The sequence below is a fragment of the Strigops habroptila genome, chromosome 3 (genome assembly GCF_004027225.2).
Source record: "Strigops habroptila isolate Jane chromosome 3, bStrHab1.2.pri, whole genome shotgun sequence".
Classification (NCBI taxonomy): domain Eukaryota; kingdom Metazoa; phylum Chordata; class Aves; order Psittaciformes; family Psittacidae; genus Strigops; species Strigops habroptila.
In genome coordinates this window covers 916,947-931,415 of record NC_044279.2, presented here as the reverse complement: position 1 = coordinate 931,415, position 14,469 = coordinate 916,947, and the positions used below count along the sequence as shown (strand labels likewise).

The 14,469-nt window shown below is 65.8% G+C and overlaps 1 long non-coding RNA gene across 1 annotated transcript; it reads left to right on the top strand.

Annotated features, from left to right (window-relative positions):
- Positions 1-296: 296 nt before the first annotated feature.
- On the top strand, positions 297-2,224 carry LOC115601729. The gene is made up of 2 exons (XR_003989461.2): positions 297-401; positions 1,411-2,224. It is a non-coding gene; the product is annotated as an uncharacterized LOC115601729 (long non-coding RNA).
- The last annotated feature ends 12,245 nt before the right edge of the window (positions 2,225-14,469 follow it).

The window sequence follows — 14,469 nt, the reverse complement described above, 5'->3', positions numbered from 1 at the left end:
TTCCCCCTTCATCTTTCCCCCCCTTCATCTTCCTCCCCCCCTTCCTCTTCCTCCCCCATTTGCTGCCTTCCCCCCCCCCCTTCTCATGTTCTTCATCCCCCCCTTCTTCCTCCCCTCCTTCCTCTTCTTGCCCCATCTCGGGGGGTCCCCGTCTTCCCCCTCCCCTCCTGCACCCCAGATCCCCTCTGGCTGCTGCTGGGCAGCACCCAGGGGGGTACATTCGCACCCATGGGGGGTGCTGAGCACCCATGGGGGGTACTGAGCACCCATGGGTGCCCCTTTACTCTAACCCCGCCCCAGGAAGCGGGACAAGGGGAAGGTGAAGCCCCCCCCCAAGCAGAAGCAGCCCAAGGCCAAAGCCCAGCGGAGGAAGGAGAAGCACAAGGTGCCCCCCCCCCAAGGTAAGGACCCCCCAACCCCACACCCCCCCTCTCCAATGGCCCCCCCAGGAGCTTTCGGGGGGGTCACATCCCCCTAACTGGGAGTACTTGGGGGTCTCCTCACCCCCTGCCCTGGCCCTGCAGCCCCAACGATGCTGAGTGGGGGGGGATGGATTTGGGGACCCCCCCCATGCTTGGGCACATGGGGAGGGGGAATTTGGGGACCCCCATAACTCCCCCCTTGGGTCCAGGGGGGGGGGGAATTTGGGGGGAGGGGTGAGATTTGGGGACCCCCCCATCATTCCCAATCCCCCCCTGGGTGCATGTGGGTGGGGGTTTGGGGCCCCCATCTCGGGTGGGTTGGGGGGTGTATTTGGGGCGACGGGGGGGGTTGGGGACCCCCATCTCGGGTGGGTTGGGGGGTGTATTTGGGGCGACGGGGGGGGTTGGGGACCCCCATCTCGGGTGGGTTGGGGGATGTATTTGGGGTGACGGGGGGGGTTTGGGGACCCCCATCTCGGGTGGGTTGGGGGGTGTAGTTGGGGCGACGGGGGGGGTGGGGACCCCCATCTCGGGTGGGTTGGGGGGTGTATTTGGGGCGACGGGGGGGGTTGGGGACCCCCATCTCGGGTGGGTTGGGGGATGTATTTGGGGTGACGGGGGGGGTTTGGGGACCCCCATCTCGGGTGGGTTGGGGGGTGTATTTGGGGCGACGGGGGGGTTTGGGGACCCCCATCTCGGGTGGGTTGGGGGGTGTATTTGGGGCGACGGGGGGGGTTGGGGACCCCCATCTCGGGTGGGTTGGGGGGTGTATTTGGGGCGACGGGGGGGTTGGGGACCCCCATCTCGGGTGGGTTGGGGGATGTATTTGGGGTGACGGGGGGGGTTTGGGGACCCCCATCTCGGGTGGGTTGGGGGGTGTATTTGGGGCGACGGGGGGGTTTGGGGACCCCCATCTCGGGTGGGTTGGGGGGTGTATTTGGGGTGACGGGGGGGTTTGGGGACCCCCATCTCACCGCCCGCCCCTCAGGCTCGCAGGGGGGGCCCCGGGGGGGCCGAGGCCCGGTTCAGTGCCCTGGTGGAGCAATACAAGAGGAAGATCCTGGGCAGTGACCCCCCCGCGGCCAAGAGGAATAAGTGGTTCGAGAGCTGAGACCCCCCCCGGCACCCTGACCCCTGACCCCCCACCGGCACCCTGACCACCACCCTGACCCCCCCCAGCGCCCTGACCCCCCCATGGGTGCTCCCCCCCTTGTGTAAAAGTGTTGGAGTATATTTTAATATAAAGCTTTTTGGAGGCTAAAAGGTGCCCTCAGGTCCCTGCGCCCCCCCGTGAGCCCCCCCGTGTGTCCCCCCGTGTGTCACCTCATGTCCCCCACCGTGACCCCAAATGTGTGTCGTCCCCCGTGTGTCCCCCCTCATGTCTCCGTGTGCCCCCCCATGTCCTTGTGTCCTCTCTTGTCCCCCCATGTCCCCTCCTGTCCCTGTGTCCCCCCCATCCCTGTGTCCCCCCATGTCCTCCCCTGTCCCCCTGTGGGGGGCTGCTGAACCCCGGGGCTGAGTCAGCCCGAGTGTGACCCTGAGTGACCTGAAGTGACCCCGTGTGACCCCGTGTCCGGGGGTGCCCCTTGGGTCGGCCCCTCCTTTGGGGTCCCTGTGCCAGGAGGGGGTTGGGGGCACCGGCGGGGCCGCCACCATCGGCACCATCAGCATCGTCATCATTGTCACCATCATCATCATCATCATCCCCATCATCATCGTCCCCACGGCGTGGTCATTCAAGCAGAGTGAATAATTCCACGATCGTTCAATATCAAAATAGGAATAAAATGATTATAAAATAATAAGAATTTATTATTATAGGGGCAATAATAATAATATGATAATAAAATATTAGGAATTTAATAATTCAATTATAATGAAAAAATAAGGATTTAATAAGATACAATAATAACGATGTGATAATAATGAGAATTCAATAACTCAATGATAAAAATAACAATAAATTATAAAATGAAATAATAATAGCGATAATAGAATAACAATCCAAGGCTAAGAAATGAAGAATTCCCTTCTCAGGGGATGCTGGCAACATTTTAATAAGCTGATGAGGAAATAATAAGAATTCAATGCGAAATCACTAATTGTAACTAATAACGAAATAAGAAGAATTCGATCGTAATTTGATGATGACAATAAAATAACGGCAACATATTAAAAGTAAAATAATGAAATATTAGAAATATTGATAGAATAACAAAAATTAAATTACAATAAAATAATACTTAAAGTGATGCTATAATAATAAAATAACAAAATGACAGTAAAATAATAGTAATAAATAACAATAAAATAGCACGAAAATATCACGACGGTGACACGTCACGACACAGCAAGAAAATAGCAATGAAATAATAAAATAGCAATGAAGTAATAAAATAGCAATAAAATAAGATAGCAATGAAATAGCAGCAACAACCCCCAACCCGCAGCAAAGCACCAGCAGTCACTGCAGCGCGGCCCCTGGGAACAGCCGCGGCCCCCCCATGTCCCCCCCCATAACAGCCGGATCCCCCCCGTGTGGCCCCCCCGTCTCCCCCATATCCCCCTATGGCACATCTCTCCCCGTTAGCACCCCGGCTCCCCCCATATGTCCCCTTGTTTCCTCCTTTCTCCCCCCCATCTTCCCCATGTCACCCACCCATCAGCACCCCGGCTCCCCCCTCCATGTCCCCCCGTTAACACCCCGGGTCCCCTCAATGTGTTCCCCCATTAACAACCTGGGTCCCCCCATGTGTTCCCCCGTGTTCCCTCATGTCTCCCCCGTTAACACCCCATGTCCCCCCCATGTCTCTCGATATCCCCCCATTAACACCCCGGGTCCCCTCGTCCATGTCCCCCCCATTAACAACTTGGGTCCCCCCATGTTCCCCCATTAACACCCCATGTCCCCCCCATGTCTCTCCATATCCCCCCGTTAACACCCCGGGTCCCCCCCTCCATGTCCCCCCCATTAACAACTTGGGTCCCCCCCACGTCCCCCGTTAGCACCCCATGTCCCCCCCCTCGAGCCCCCGCTCCAGCGCCTCGAGGCAGCGGCGCAGCCGGGCCAGGGTGACCCCCGCCGCGGTGTGGGGCGCCTCGGCCATGGCGGGGGGCGCGGGGGGGGGCGCGGGGGGGGCGGCGGCGGGGGGGGCAGCGCAGGAGCGCGCCCATGGCCCCCAGCAGGTGCCGCAGCGTCTCCAGGTCCGTGGCCACCTGCGCGAGCGGGGCCCCCCCCCCGCCCGGCAGCGCCCCCCCCCCCGGCGGGGCCCCCCCCCCCGGCAGCGCCCCCAGCAGGCGCTGGAAGAGCTGCAGGCGCTGCGCCATCGCCCCCAGCCCCAGCGGGGGGGGCGGCCCCTCCAGCAGCGCCCCCAGCCCGCGGATCTGCACCCCCAGGGGGAACAGCTGCGGGGGGAGAGGGGGGGTCAGCACCCACAGACACCCCCCCCCCGGGGACCCCCCCATCCAGGTCACAGACACCCCCACCCCCCCCCTCAGCATCCTCAGCCTTGGGGACCCCACATCTGGGCATGGGGGTCCCCCCCCCCCCCCGGCATCTACCCCTATGGGAACACCCTTATCCAGGGCATAGCCCCCCCCCCAGCCATGGAGATCCCCCTGGGAATACACCACCCCCCAAACAAACCCCCCTTTGGACCCCCCCATCTGGGCATGGAGACCCCCCCAGCCAAGGGGATCAGGGCACGGTCCCCCCTTGGGTACCCCCAGAGACCCCCCCAGCACACACAGCCATAGGGCCCCCTCCCCCGGAGACCCCTCATCTGGGCACAGACCCCCCCAAGCCATGAGGATCACACCCCCCCCCCCGGGGAACCCCCTCATACAGGGCACAGACCGCCCCACTTGGGGATCCCTATTAAGGGCACAGAGCCCCCCCAGGGCCCTTCAGCAATGGGGACCCCCATGCAACATCCCCCCCCCGGGACCCCCAATCCCTGCCTCACCCTCCCCAACCCCCTCAGCCATGGGGACCCCCCCGGGACCCCCAGTTAGGGCACAGACACCCCCCTCTCTATACGGACCCCCCGGGACCCCCTATTCAGCATCCCACCCATGGGAACTCCCCAATCTGTGCCTCAGAGACCCCCCCAGCCATGGTGTGTGTCCCCCCCCAGTGTGGGCACAGACCCCCCTCCTTCCATACCCCCTCCCCTCGGGGCCCCCCCCGGCCCCCCCGCTCACCTGCAGGCGCTGCAGGCGGGTGCTGAGGGTGCGGGTGAGGTTCCTCGTGTCCAGCCTCACCTTGTCCAGCCCCACGGGGCGCCCCCCGGCCGCGGGCAGCCCCAGGCACAGCAGCGCCCAGAGCGGCGCGGCCGGGCCCCACATGGCACCGCAGCCGTGACGGGGGGGACCCCGCAACCCGCACAGGTGACCTCCGGGGGGGCAGAGCGGGGAGTGAGCCCGGGGTGGGGACACGGGGATGGGGGGACATGGGGACATGGACATGGGGTTGGGGGGACATGGGGACATGAAGGCAAGGGGGACATGGGGATGGGGACATGGGGATGGGGACATGGGGATGGGGGGACATGGGGACATGGACATGGGGATGGCAACATGGGGATGAGGGGACATGGGGATGAGGGGGGACATGGGGTTGGGGGGACATGGGGACATGAACATGGGGATGAGAGGACATGGGGATGGGGACATCATGGCAATGAGGGGGACATGGGGATGAGGGGGACATGGGCATGAGGGGGACATGGGGACATGAAGACAAGGGGGACATGGGGATGAGGGGGACATGGGGATGGGGACATGGGGATAAGACAAGGGGGACATGGGGATGAGGGGGACATGGGAATGGAGACATGGGGATGAGGGGGACATGGGGATGAGGGGGACATGGGGACATGAAGACAAGGGGGACATGGGGATGAGGGGGACATGGGGATGGGGACATGGGGATAAGACAAGGGGGACATGGGGATGAGGGGGACATGGGGATGGGGACATGGGGATGAGGGGGACATGGGGATGAGGGGGACATGGGACATGGACATGGGGATGGGGGGACATGGGGATGGGGGGACATGAGGATGCGGGAGACACAGAGACATAAGGACAAGAGGGGGACAGGGGTGAGGGAGGAGATGGGGACAATGTGGGACATGGGCACTGGGGGGACATGGGGATGAGGGGGACGTGGGATGGGGGAGACATGAGGACATGGGGATGAGGGACATGGGGTGAGGGGACGTGGGATGGGGGGACATGGGGATTGGGGGGATATGGGGAGAGACAGGGATGTCCCCTCACGTCCCCTGGGGTCAGGGGGGGACAGCGGGGTCGTCCCCCCCGCCCCGCTCTGCTCCCCACAGTGTTGGGGGGTCCCACAGTGGGCAGTTGGGGGGCAAAGTGGGGGTGTCCCGAGGTGGGGGTGTCCCGGAAGAAGGGTGAGCCCATGGGGGGCTGTCCCAGGACAAAGGGTGTCCTATGGGGGTGGTATCCAGGGACAAGGGGGGTCCTTGGGGAAGGGGGGTCCCACAGTGGGGGTGTCCTGGGGTGGGGGTGTCCCGGGACAAGGGGTATCCCATGGCGGGGGGCGGTGTCCCAGGAGAATGGGGGTCCCTGGTTGGGGGTGTCCCGTGGACGGGGGCGTCCGGGGACAAGGGGAGCCCCATAGTGGGGGTGTCCCATGGATGGGATGTCCCGGGAGAACGGGGGTCCCAGGACAAGGGGTGCCCCGGGACAAGGGGTGTCGGGGTTCAGGGTGCGGGGGGGGTCTCCCCTTACCTGGCTCGCCTCGTGGGTCCCGTCAGGTCCCGTCCGCGGCTCCATCCCCGCGGCCCCCCTTTTATAGGGGAGCGGGGCCGTTGCACAACGGCGCTTCCCGGCCCCGCCCGCCCCGGCCCGACCGCGGCCGTGTCCGTGGGTCCGGCCGTGTCCGTGGGTCCGTGGGTCCGTCCGTGGGTCCGTGTCCGACCGGGGATGCACCGAGCGGGGGGGTCCCGGGACACAGCAATAACGGGGGGGGGGGTCCCGGGGTCACACGGAGTATCGGGGGGGATGCAATGGGAAGGGTTAATCCTGGGACACAATGAACGCGGGGGTCCGGGGACACACGGAGAACGGGGCGGGGGGGTCCCGGGATACAGCGATAATGGGGGGGTCCTGGGGATGAACCGAACGTGGTGAGGGGGTCCCGGGGACATACGGAGCACGGGGGGGGGGGGCCCAGAGATGAACCGAGCATTGGGGGGGGTGTCCCGGGGATGCACCGAACGCGATGGAGATCCCGGGGATGCACCGAGCGGGGGGGTCCCGGGACACAACAATAACCGGGGGGGTCCCGGGGACATACGGAGCATTGAGGGGGGGTTCTCCAAGGATGAACCGAGCACGGGGAGGGGGTCCCGGATTACAGCGATAAGGGGGGGGGTCCTGAGGAGCATCGGAAAGGGGTGCCCAGGGATGAACCGAACATGGGAGGGGGGGGCCCGGAGATGCTCCGCGGGGGGAAACGGGTCCAAGTGAACATGGGGGGGGCCGCGGGGATACCCCAAGCACATGGGGGGGGTGTCCTGGGGTCACACGGAGCACTGGGGGGGGGTCGAGGGATGCACCGGGGGGGGAACCCGGGGCACAGTGAACGCAGGGGGTCCCCGGTGATACCCCGAGCACCGGGGGGGGGGTGTCCCCAGGTGACCCCAGCGGCACCTCCCAGCCCGTCCCCGCCCCACAGCGTGCCCCACAGCGGGCGGGCGCGTCCTGCGTGTCTACGTGCCCGGGTGGAGCCGCCCCCCCCGTGTGCGTGTGCGCGGTGACACATCGCGGCCGGCAGCGCCGTGCACACGCACACGCGTCGTGCACTCACACGCACCCGGGTGCTCCCATGGGACACCCCCCCCCACCCCCGGGTCCCTCCCTCCTTGGCCCCGTCCTGCCCCACGGCACCCACCTGGGGGGGGGCACACACGGGTGTGAGCACACGTCGGGCAGCGCGCGTGCGGCCGTGCACACGCAGGTCTGCCCCGGGCACAGCTGGGCGCACACACACATCTGGGCGCACACACACACATCTGGCACACACAGAACTGCCCCTGGGCACAGCTGGGCACGCTCACAGCACATCTGGGCGCACTCGTGTCTGGGCAGATGCACATCTGGGGACAGGCGGGTCTGTCTGCGCCGATGCACAGCTGGACGGACGCACACATCTGGGCGCGCACATCTGGCACACACTCACCTGGGCAGGTGGGATGGGATGGGGATGGGGACAGGGACAGGGATGGGATGGGAATGGGGACAGGGATGGGGATGGGGACAGGGATGGGGATGGGAATAGGGTGGGGATGGGAATAGGGTGGGGATGGGACGGGGATGGGACAGGGCCGGGGATGGGGCAGGGCCAGGGATGGGGGCAGAAATTGGGCCGGGGTAGGATGGGGACCAGGATGGGCTGGGTGCAGGATGGGGATAGCGACAGGGATGGGGATGGGAACAGGGCTGGGGGTGGGGATGGGAACAGGGCTGGGAGTAGGGATGGGACAGGGACATGGACAAGGACCAGGATGGGCTGGGGAGAGGGATAGGGATAGGGATAGGGATAGGGATAGGGATGGGGACAGGGACGGTGCCCACTGTCACCAAGAGCCCCATGAGCCCGTCTGCACCCCCGGGGGGACACCCCCCGGGCCCCATGTCCCTGTCGCCATCCCCGGGGGCCACCCCGGCCACGCACCCCCTCAGCAGGGGGTTCCCCAGGAGCCGGGATTCGGGATCCAGGGCCAGGATTCACCCCGGGGCAGGCGGGAACCCGCAGCCCCCATCCCGCGGGATTCTCCCTGTGTCCCCCCCCCGCGCCCCGCTGTTATTTTTGGTGCGGAGCCACCCGGCTGATTCCTGGATATTACGGGCTGGCCGGAGCCGCCGGGATTGCCGGCAGCCCGGGGGGGGGAGCCCAGCATTCCCGAGGGATCCTGCGGCCAGCCTGGACTAGCACCCACGTTCCTGCGGTTGGGATTCACCCCGCTTGACACCGGCATCACCACGGGGTCCCCATGGGGACACGGGGACGGCATGGGGACATGGGGGGACATGGGGACATGGGGGAACATGGGGATATGGAAACATGAGGATGTGAGGACATGGGGGTATGGGCATATGGGGACATGGGGATATGGGGGAACATTGGGATATGGGGATGTGGGATATGGGGGAACATGGGGATATGGGGGAACATGGGGATATATGGGGACATGGGGGGACAAGGGGGTAATGGTGACATGGGGCTATGAGGATACGGGGATATGGGACACGGGGACAAGGGGATATGGGGACATGGAGCCCCTTTGGGGGGGCTTCAAACCCCGGCATGGGGGCTCATGGGTGTCCCCAAAAGGTACCTGCACCCTGGGGGGGAGGGTGCTGGGTGCTGTCTGGTGTCCCCACACCTGGGGGGGGACAGGGCAGGACACAGCCGGGGTCACGCAGGGACACAGATGGGGTGGCCCAAGGGGGATAATGGGGCTTTGTTGGGGGGCAGGGACCCCCCCGCATTGGGTGACAATGGACCCTGCGGGGGACACGGCCATGGGTGGAGGGTGGCCAAGGTCCCTGCGGTGTGTCCCTGTCACCCCCCGAGCTGGGGCACCCCGATGCACCGCAGCACCCCGGCAATGAGCGTGTGGCCCTGTGGGTGCCCCCAGGGTGCCGGGGGGGTTGTCGGGGTGCCTGGGGGGTGACAAGGGCTGTCACTGCCACCCGCTGCGGTGCCGGGCAAACACGGCCACAGCCCTGCCAGGAACCGCGGGTCAGCGCCCCAGGGGACAGCGGGGACAAGCGGGACCCCCCTGCCAGCATCGGTCGTGTCACCACGGCCTGACCCCCCCGGCACCATCACTGTGTCCCCAACCCTTGTACCCCCCAGCAGCATCGCCCCCCATGTCCCCTGTCCCCAAGCCCTGTCCTTGATCCCTGTCCCCCCCCCACCAGCATCGATCTTGTCCCCAGTTCCTGTCCCTGGCACATCCCTCCCCCTCCTGTCCCCAATTCCTGTCCCCACCCCATTGCTCCCACTTACATCCCCAGTCCTTGTCCCCCCCAGCCACCATCACTGTGTCCTCAAACCGTGACCCCCGCAGCCACCTCCTGCTCCTGTCCCTACTTCCTTGTCCCCCCGAGGTCACCATCACTCGTGTCGCCAGACCCTGTCCCCCCCCAGCCACCACCACCCCTCTCATGTCCCCAGACCCTGTCCCCCTCTCAGCCAGCTCCTGCTCCTGTCCCCAAGCCCTGTCCCCCCCAGCATCACCCGTGACCCCCAACCCTGTCCCCTCCACCACCAGCATCACACTTGTCCCCAAGCCCCGTCCCCTGCAGCCACCATCACTCATGTCCCCACTCCTTGTCCCCTTCACGGCCAGATCCTGCTCCCCAGCCTCTGCACCCCTGTCCCAGCATCGCTCCCATTCATGTCCCCAGCCCCTGTCCCCCCAGGCCACCACCACTCCTGTCCCCAAGCCCTGTCCCCAGTCTCCATCCCCTCTAAGAGCATCGCTCACATTGATGTCCCCAGTCCCTGTCCCCCCCATCACCATCACCCCCAGTCCCCTCACCCCATCCCCTGGGTGCCACCGGGGGGGACAGGACTGTGGGACAGGGCTGCAATAGTGTCCCCGGTGTCCCCATGTCCCCCCCGGCTGCCCCCAGGGTGGGTGGCAGAGCCGGGCTTTGCTGCAGGGGACACACGTATGCACATGTATGTGCATGTATGTGCATGCACGTGTGCAAGCACCACGTGAAACCCTCACAAGCGGGTTGCTGTTGGTGCTGGTAACTGGGCACCCAAACTGGGAGCACTGGGATCCAGCAGGGGATATGGGGCCAGGGGGTGGCACTTGGGCAGGGGACGGGGACATCGGTCACAGCGACATTCACCGCGGAGCCACCACCAGCCACAGGGGGGACGGGTGTGCTGGGGACGGGTGTGACGGTGGGAGGGGACCCATGGCCATGGGGTGCTGGTGGGGACAAGGGATAAGGGGACAACGAGATGAGGGGACAAGAGGATGAAGGGATGAAGGGACGAGGGGATGTGGGGACATGGGGACAAGACGGCAAAGGGACAAGAGGGCAAAGGGACAAGGGGATGTGGGGATGAGGGACATGGGAATGAGGGACATGGGGATGAGGGACATGGGGACAAGAGGATGTGGGGACGAGGATCCTGGCGGCACTTCAGGCCGTGCCGCAGCCGTTTGTGCTTCTCCCTGCGCACACGGGGTGTCCCCGGCACGTGCTGGCGCGCAGCCGGTGGGGCGGTGACACAGGGGTTGTGCACACCCATGTGCACACTGTGGGGTTGCGCATCCTTGTGCACACAGTGGGGTTGCGCATCCTTGTGCACACTCCGGGGCTCTGGTGCCCGCGCATGCAGTGAGCTCCTGCATCCTCGTGCATCCTCCTGCATCCTCGTGCATCCTCGTGCACGCTGTGGGGCCGTGCGCCCCTATGTACACAGCGGGGCTGTGCGCCCTCGTGCACGCACACACTCGTGCACAAGAAGCCCCGGCTGGTGCCCGTACCCTGCCCATGGTGACACGTTGTGGCCTCACCTTGTCCTGTCCCCATGAGCTGCCCCCCCCGCAGCGACGTGCACCCACCACCCCACGGGTGCTGCCCCGTGTCACACGTGTGTGTGTGTCCCCCCAGGCGCCACCCGAGGGTCCCGGTGGCCTCGTGCGCCCCCCGTGCGCGGTGTCCCCTCTGTCCCCAGGGCGGGTTTGGGGCGCCCGGCGAGTGGGTCCCCCGCGGATGCTTTTTGGGGTAAGGGCTTCCTGAGTGCCGCGGAGGGGACAGCAAGCCCAGACCGCAAAAAGACCCGAGAGGGACAGCGGGACACGGGACATGGACACACGTGGACACGGACACACGTGGACACAGAACACACGTGTGAACACACGTGTGCGCTCATGGCGGGGGGGTGCTGCACTGTGCGGCCTTGAAGCAGCCAGAGCAGGGCTGGATCCCAAAGGGTGCAGGAAAGGAAGAGCAGGATCCAAACGGATGCAGGCAGGGAAGCGCAGCATCCTGTCGGCTGCAGGCAGGGAAATGCAGGATCCTTTCGGATGCAGGCAGGGAGGCATCATATCCCTTTGGATGCAGGCAGGGAAGCATCATACCCTTTTGGATGCAGGCAGGGAAGTGCAGGATCCAGTCACATAAAGGCAGGGAAGTGCAGGATCCCGTCGGATGCAGGCACGGAAGCACCAAATCCTTTTGAATGCAGGCAGGGAAGTGCAGGATCCCATTGGATGCAGGCAGGGATGCTCAGGATCCAGTCACGTAGAGGCAGGGAAGTGCAGGATCCCAATGGATGCAGGCAGGGAAGCACAGTATCCTGTTGGATGCCGGCAGGGAGGCTCAGGATCACACTCGCTGTGGACAAGGAAGCGCAGGATCCCATTGATTGCAGGCAGGGAAGATGAAGATCCTGTTGGATGCAGGCTGGGAAGCACAGGATCCCGTCAACTGCAGGCAGGGAAGCGCAGGTTCCTGTTGGATGCAGGCAGGGAAGCACAGATTCACCCCAGGTGCAGGCAGGGAAGCACAGCATCCCAGTGGATGTGTGCAGGGAAGCACAGGATCCCACCAGAGGCAGGCCGGGAAGTGCAGGATCCCGGTGGATGTGTGCGCGGAAGCGCAGGCTCCCATCAGCTGCAGGCTGGGATTGCAGGATCCCGGTGGATCCAGGCAGGGAAGCGCAGGCCGGTCGCTCCAGGCTCGGCTTTGGGACAGCCACTGGAGCTCCTCGGGGTGCCGGTGCCCGGGGGGCCCATGGGGAGCACCCGGCGGTGACAGGGCAGGGATGCGGATCCCGGGGGGCAGCTGAGGAAGCAGCTCCCGGAGCCCGGGGTCCTCACAGGGAGTCACGCTGAGCCCATGGTCACCTCCTTGCCGCGGCCACGTCTCCATCCCGTGGTCCTTCCTGCAGCCCCATCTCCATCCCACCACCATCTCCACCCCATAGCCCCGTCCCCATCCCATGGTCGCCTCCATCCCATGGTCATCTCTGCACCGTGGCCACATCTCCATCCCACAGCCCCATCTCCATCCCATGGTTATCTCCGTGCTGTGGCCACGTCTCCATCCCGTGGTCCTTCCTGCAGCCTCATCTCCATCCCACCTTCATCTCCACCCCATAGCCCTGTCCCCATCCCATGGTCACCTCCATCGCAGTCACGTCTGTGCCACGGCCACCTCTCCATCCCGTGGTCACCTCTGTGCTGTGGCCGTGTCTCCATCCCACAGCCCCATCTCTACCCCATCGTCACCTCCACCCCATGGCCACGTCCCCGTCCCGCAGCCCCATGGCGCAGGGTGACGGGGCAGGTGACACCTTACAGCGCCCGTCCCCACGTCCCCATGGGTGGCAGCACCAGGGTGGGTGATGCTCCGGCTCTGTGGGGTCCCCATCACCCCAAAACCTCCCCTCTGAGGTTGGGGGGACAGAAGGGACCGAGGGGACATCACTGGGGGTGGGTCGGAGACCTTCCTGCATCACCGCGAGGATCCCAGCCTGGTTTTGGGGTCCCCCATGACCCCTCCCCAGCCCTACTGTGGTGCTGGACGGAGCCTGGTGTGGGACTCCCCCCCGGGATAGAGGGGACCTGGGGGGGTCACACGGGGTGTGGGGGGGGACACGGGGGGGGGCACACGGGGTGCGGGGGGACACACAGGGTGGTCCCCATGCGGGGTGGAAGGGGGGATGCGGTGTGGGGTGCACAGGGGGGATCTGGGAGGGGGTATGGGTGGCCCCAGTGAGGAGGAGGGGGCATGGGGGTGGCAATAGGGGTGCTGGGGTGCTGCAAGGGGGGGGTTGGGTCCTAGAGTACTTCGGGGGGCAGGTCTGGGGGTGCAGGGGTGCTGGAAGAGGGGCGGGTCGGGGGTCGCGGGGTCCCCGACGCTGGGAGGGGGGGGGTCTGGGATCACCGCGGTGCTGGGGGGGGGGGGGGTTTGGGGGTCCCGGTCCTCCTGGGGTGCTGCGGGGGGGGGGTATGTGGGCACGGAGGCTGCCGACGTGCTGCAGTGGGGGCTCCCGGGGTGCTATGGGTGGGGGGGGGCTGTCCCGGGGTGCGCGGTCTCCCTGGGGTGTCATGGGCAGATATCGGGGTGTGCCCCCCCCCCCCCCCAGGCCCAGTGCACGGGTCCCGCGGGGTTGGGGGGGGGGGGGGTCCCGGTCCCGGTGGGGGGGGGGGTTCAGGGGGGATCCCGGTGTTTGCCCCCCCCCCCCGCCCCGGTCCTACCTGCGGCTGCCGCTGCGATGGGGGGGGCGGCCACGGAGCGGGGGGGCCCCGGCGCGCGGCGGTTGACCCGCATTGACGTCACTGCGTCATCAGGGTTCCCCTGGAAACACGCGAGAGCTAAAAATAGCCCAAAAGGGGGGGGGAGGGGGGGGGCGGAGCCATGGGGGGGGGAGCGGTTGTTCCACCCCTGTCCCCCCCCCCTTCGGTGTCTGCGGCTATTTTGGGGACAAAGGGACGAATATGGGGACCAGCCACCCCCCCCCAATGGGGACACCCCCCCATAGGGGATAACGACACGGGAGGGGGGGGACGCATATTGGGGGGGCGGGGAACGGACACGGTGGGGGGGGGGTAAACGACATGGGGGGGGGACACCCACCCGGGGGACAGGGGGGCACCCCCCCAGTGCTCGTCCCCCCCCCCCCCAAACACTCGTGTACCCCGTGGGGGGGTGTTGGGGACCCGGGAACGGGGGGGGGCACAGGGACCCGGGGGGGGCGCGGCGCTGGGATAGCCACGCCCCCCCTCGACAGGCCACGCCCCCCCGGGACAGGGGGCGGGACACGGGGGCACACACATGCACACACGTGCACACACATGTGCACACACATGTGCACGCACATGTGCACGCCCTGCACACTCACACACGTGCACGCCCCTCAGCACCCTCATACGTGTGCACACAGCGAACACACGTAGGGCACACGCACAGAGGACACGTGTGTGCCCCTGTACACGCGTGCAGTGCACACACACAGTGCACGCACACGCAT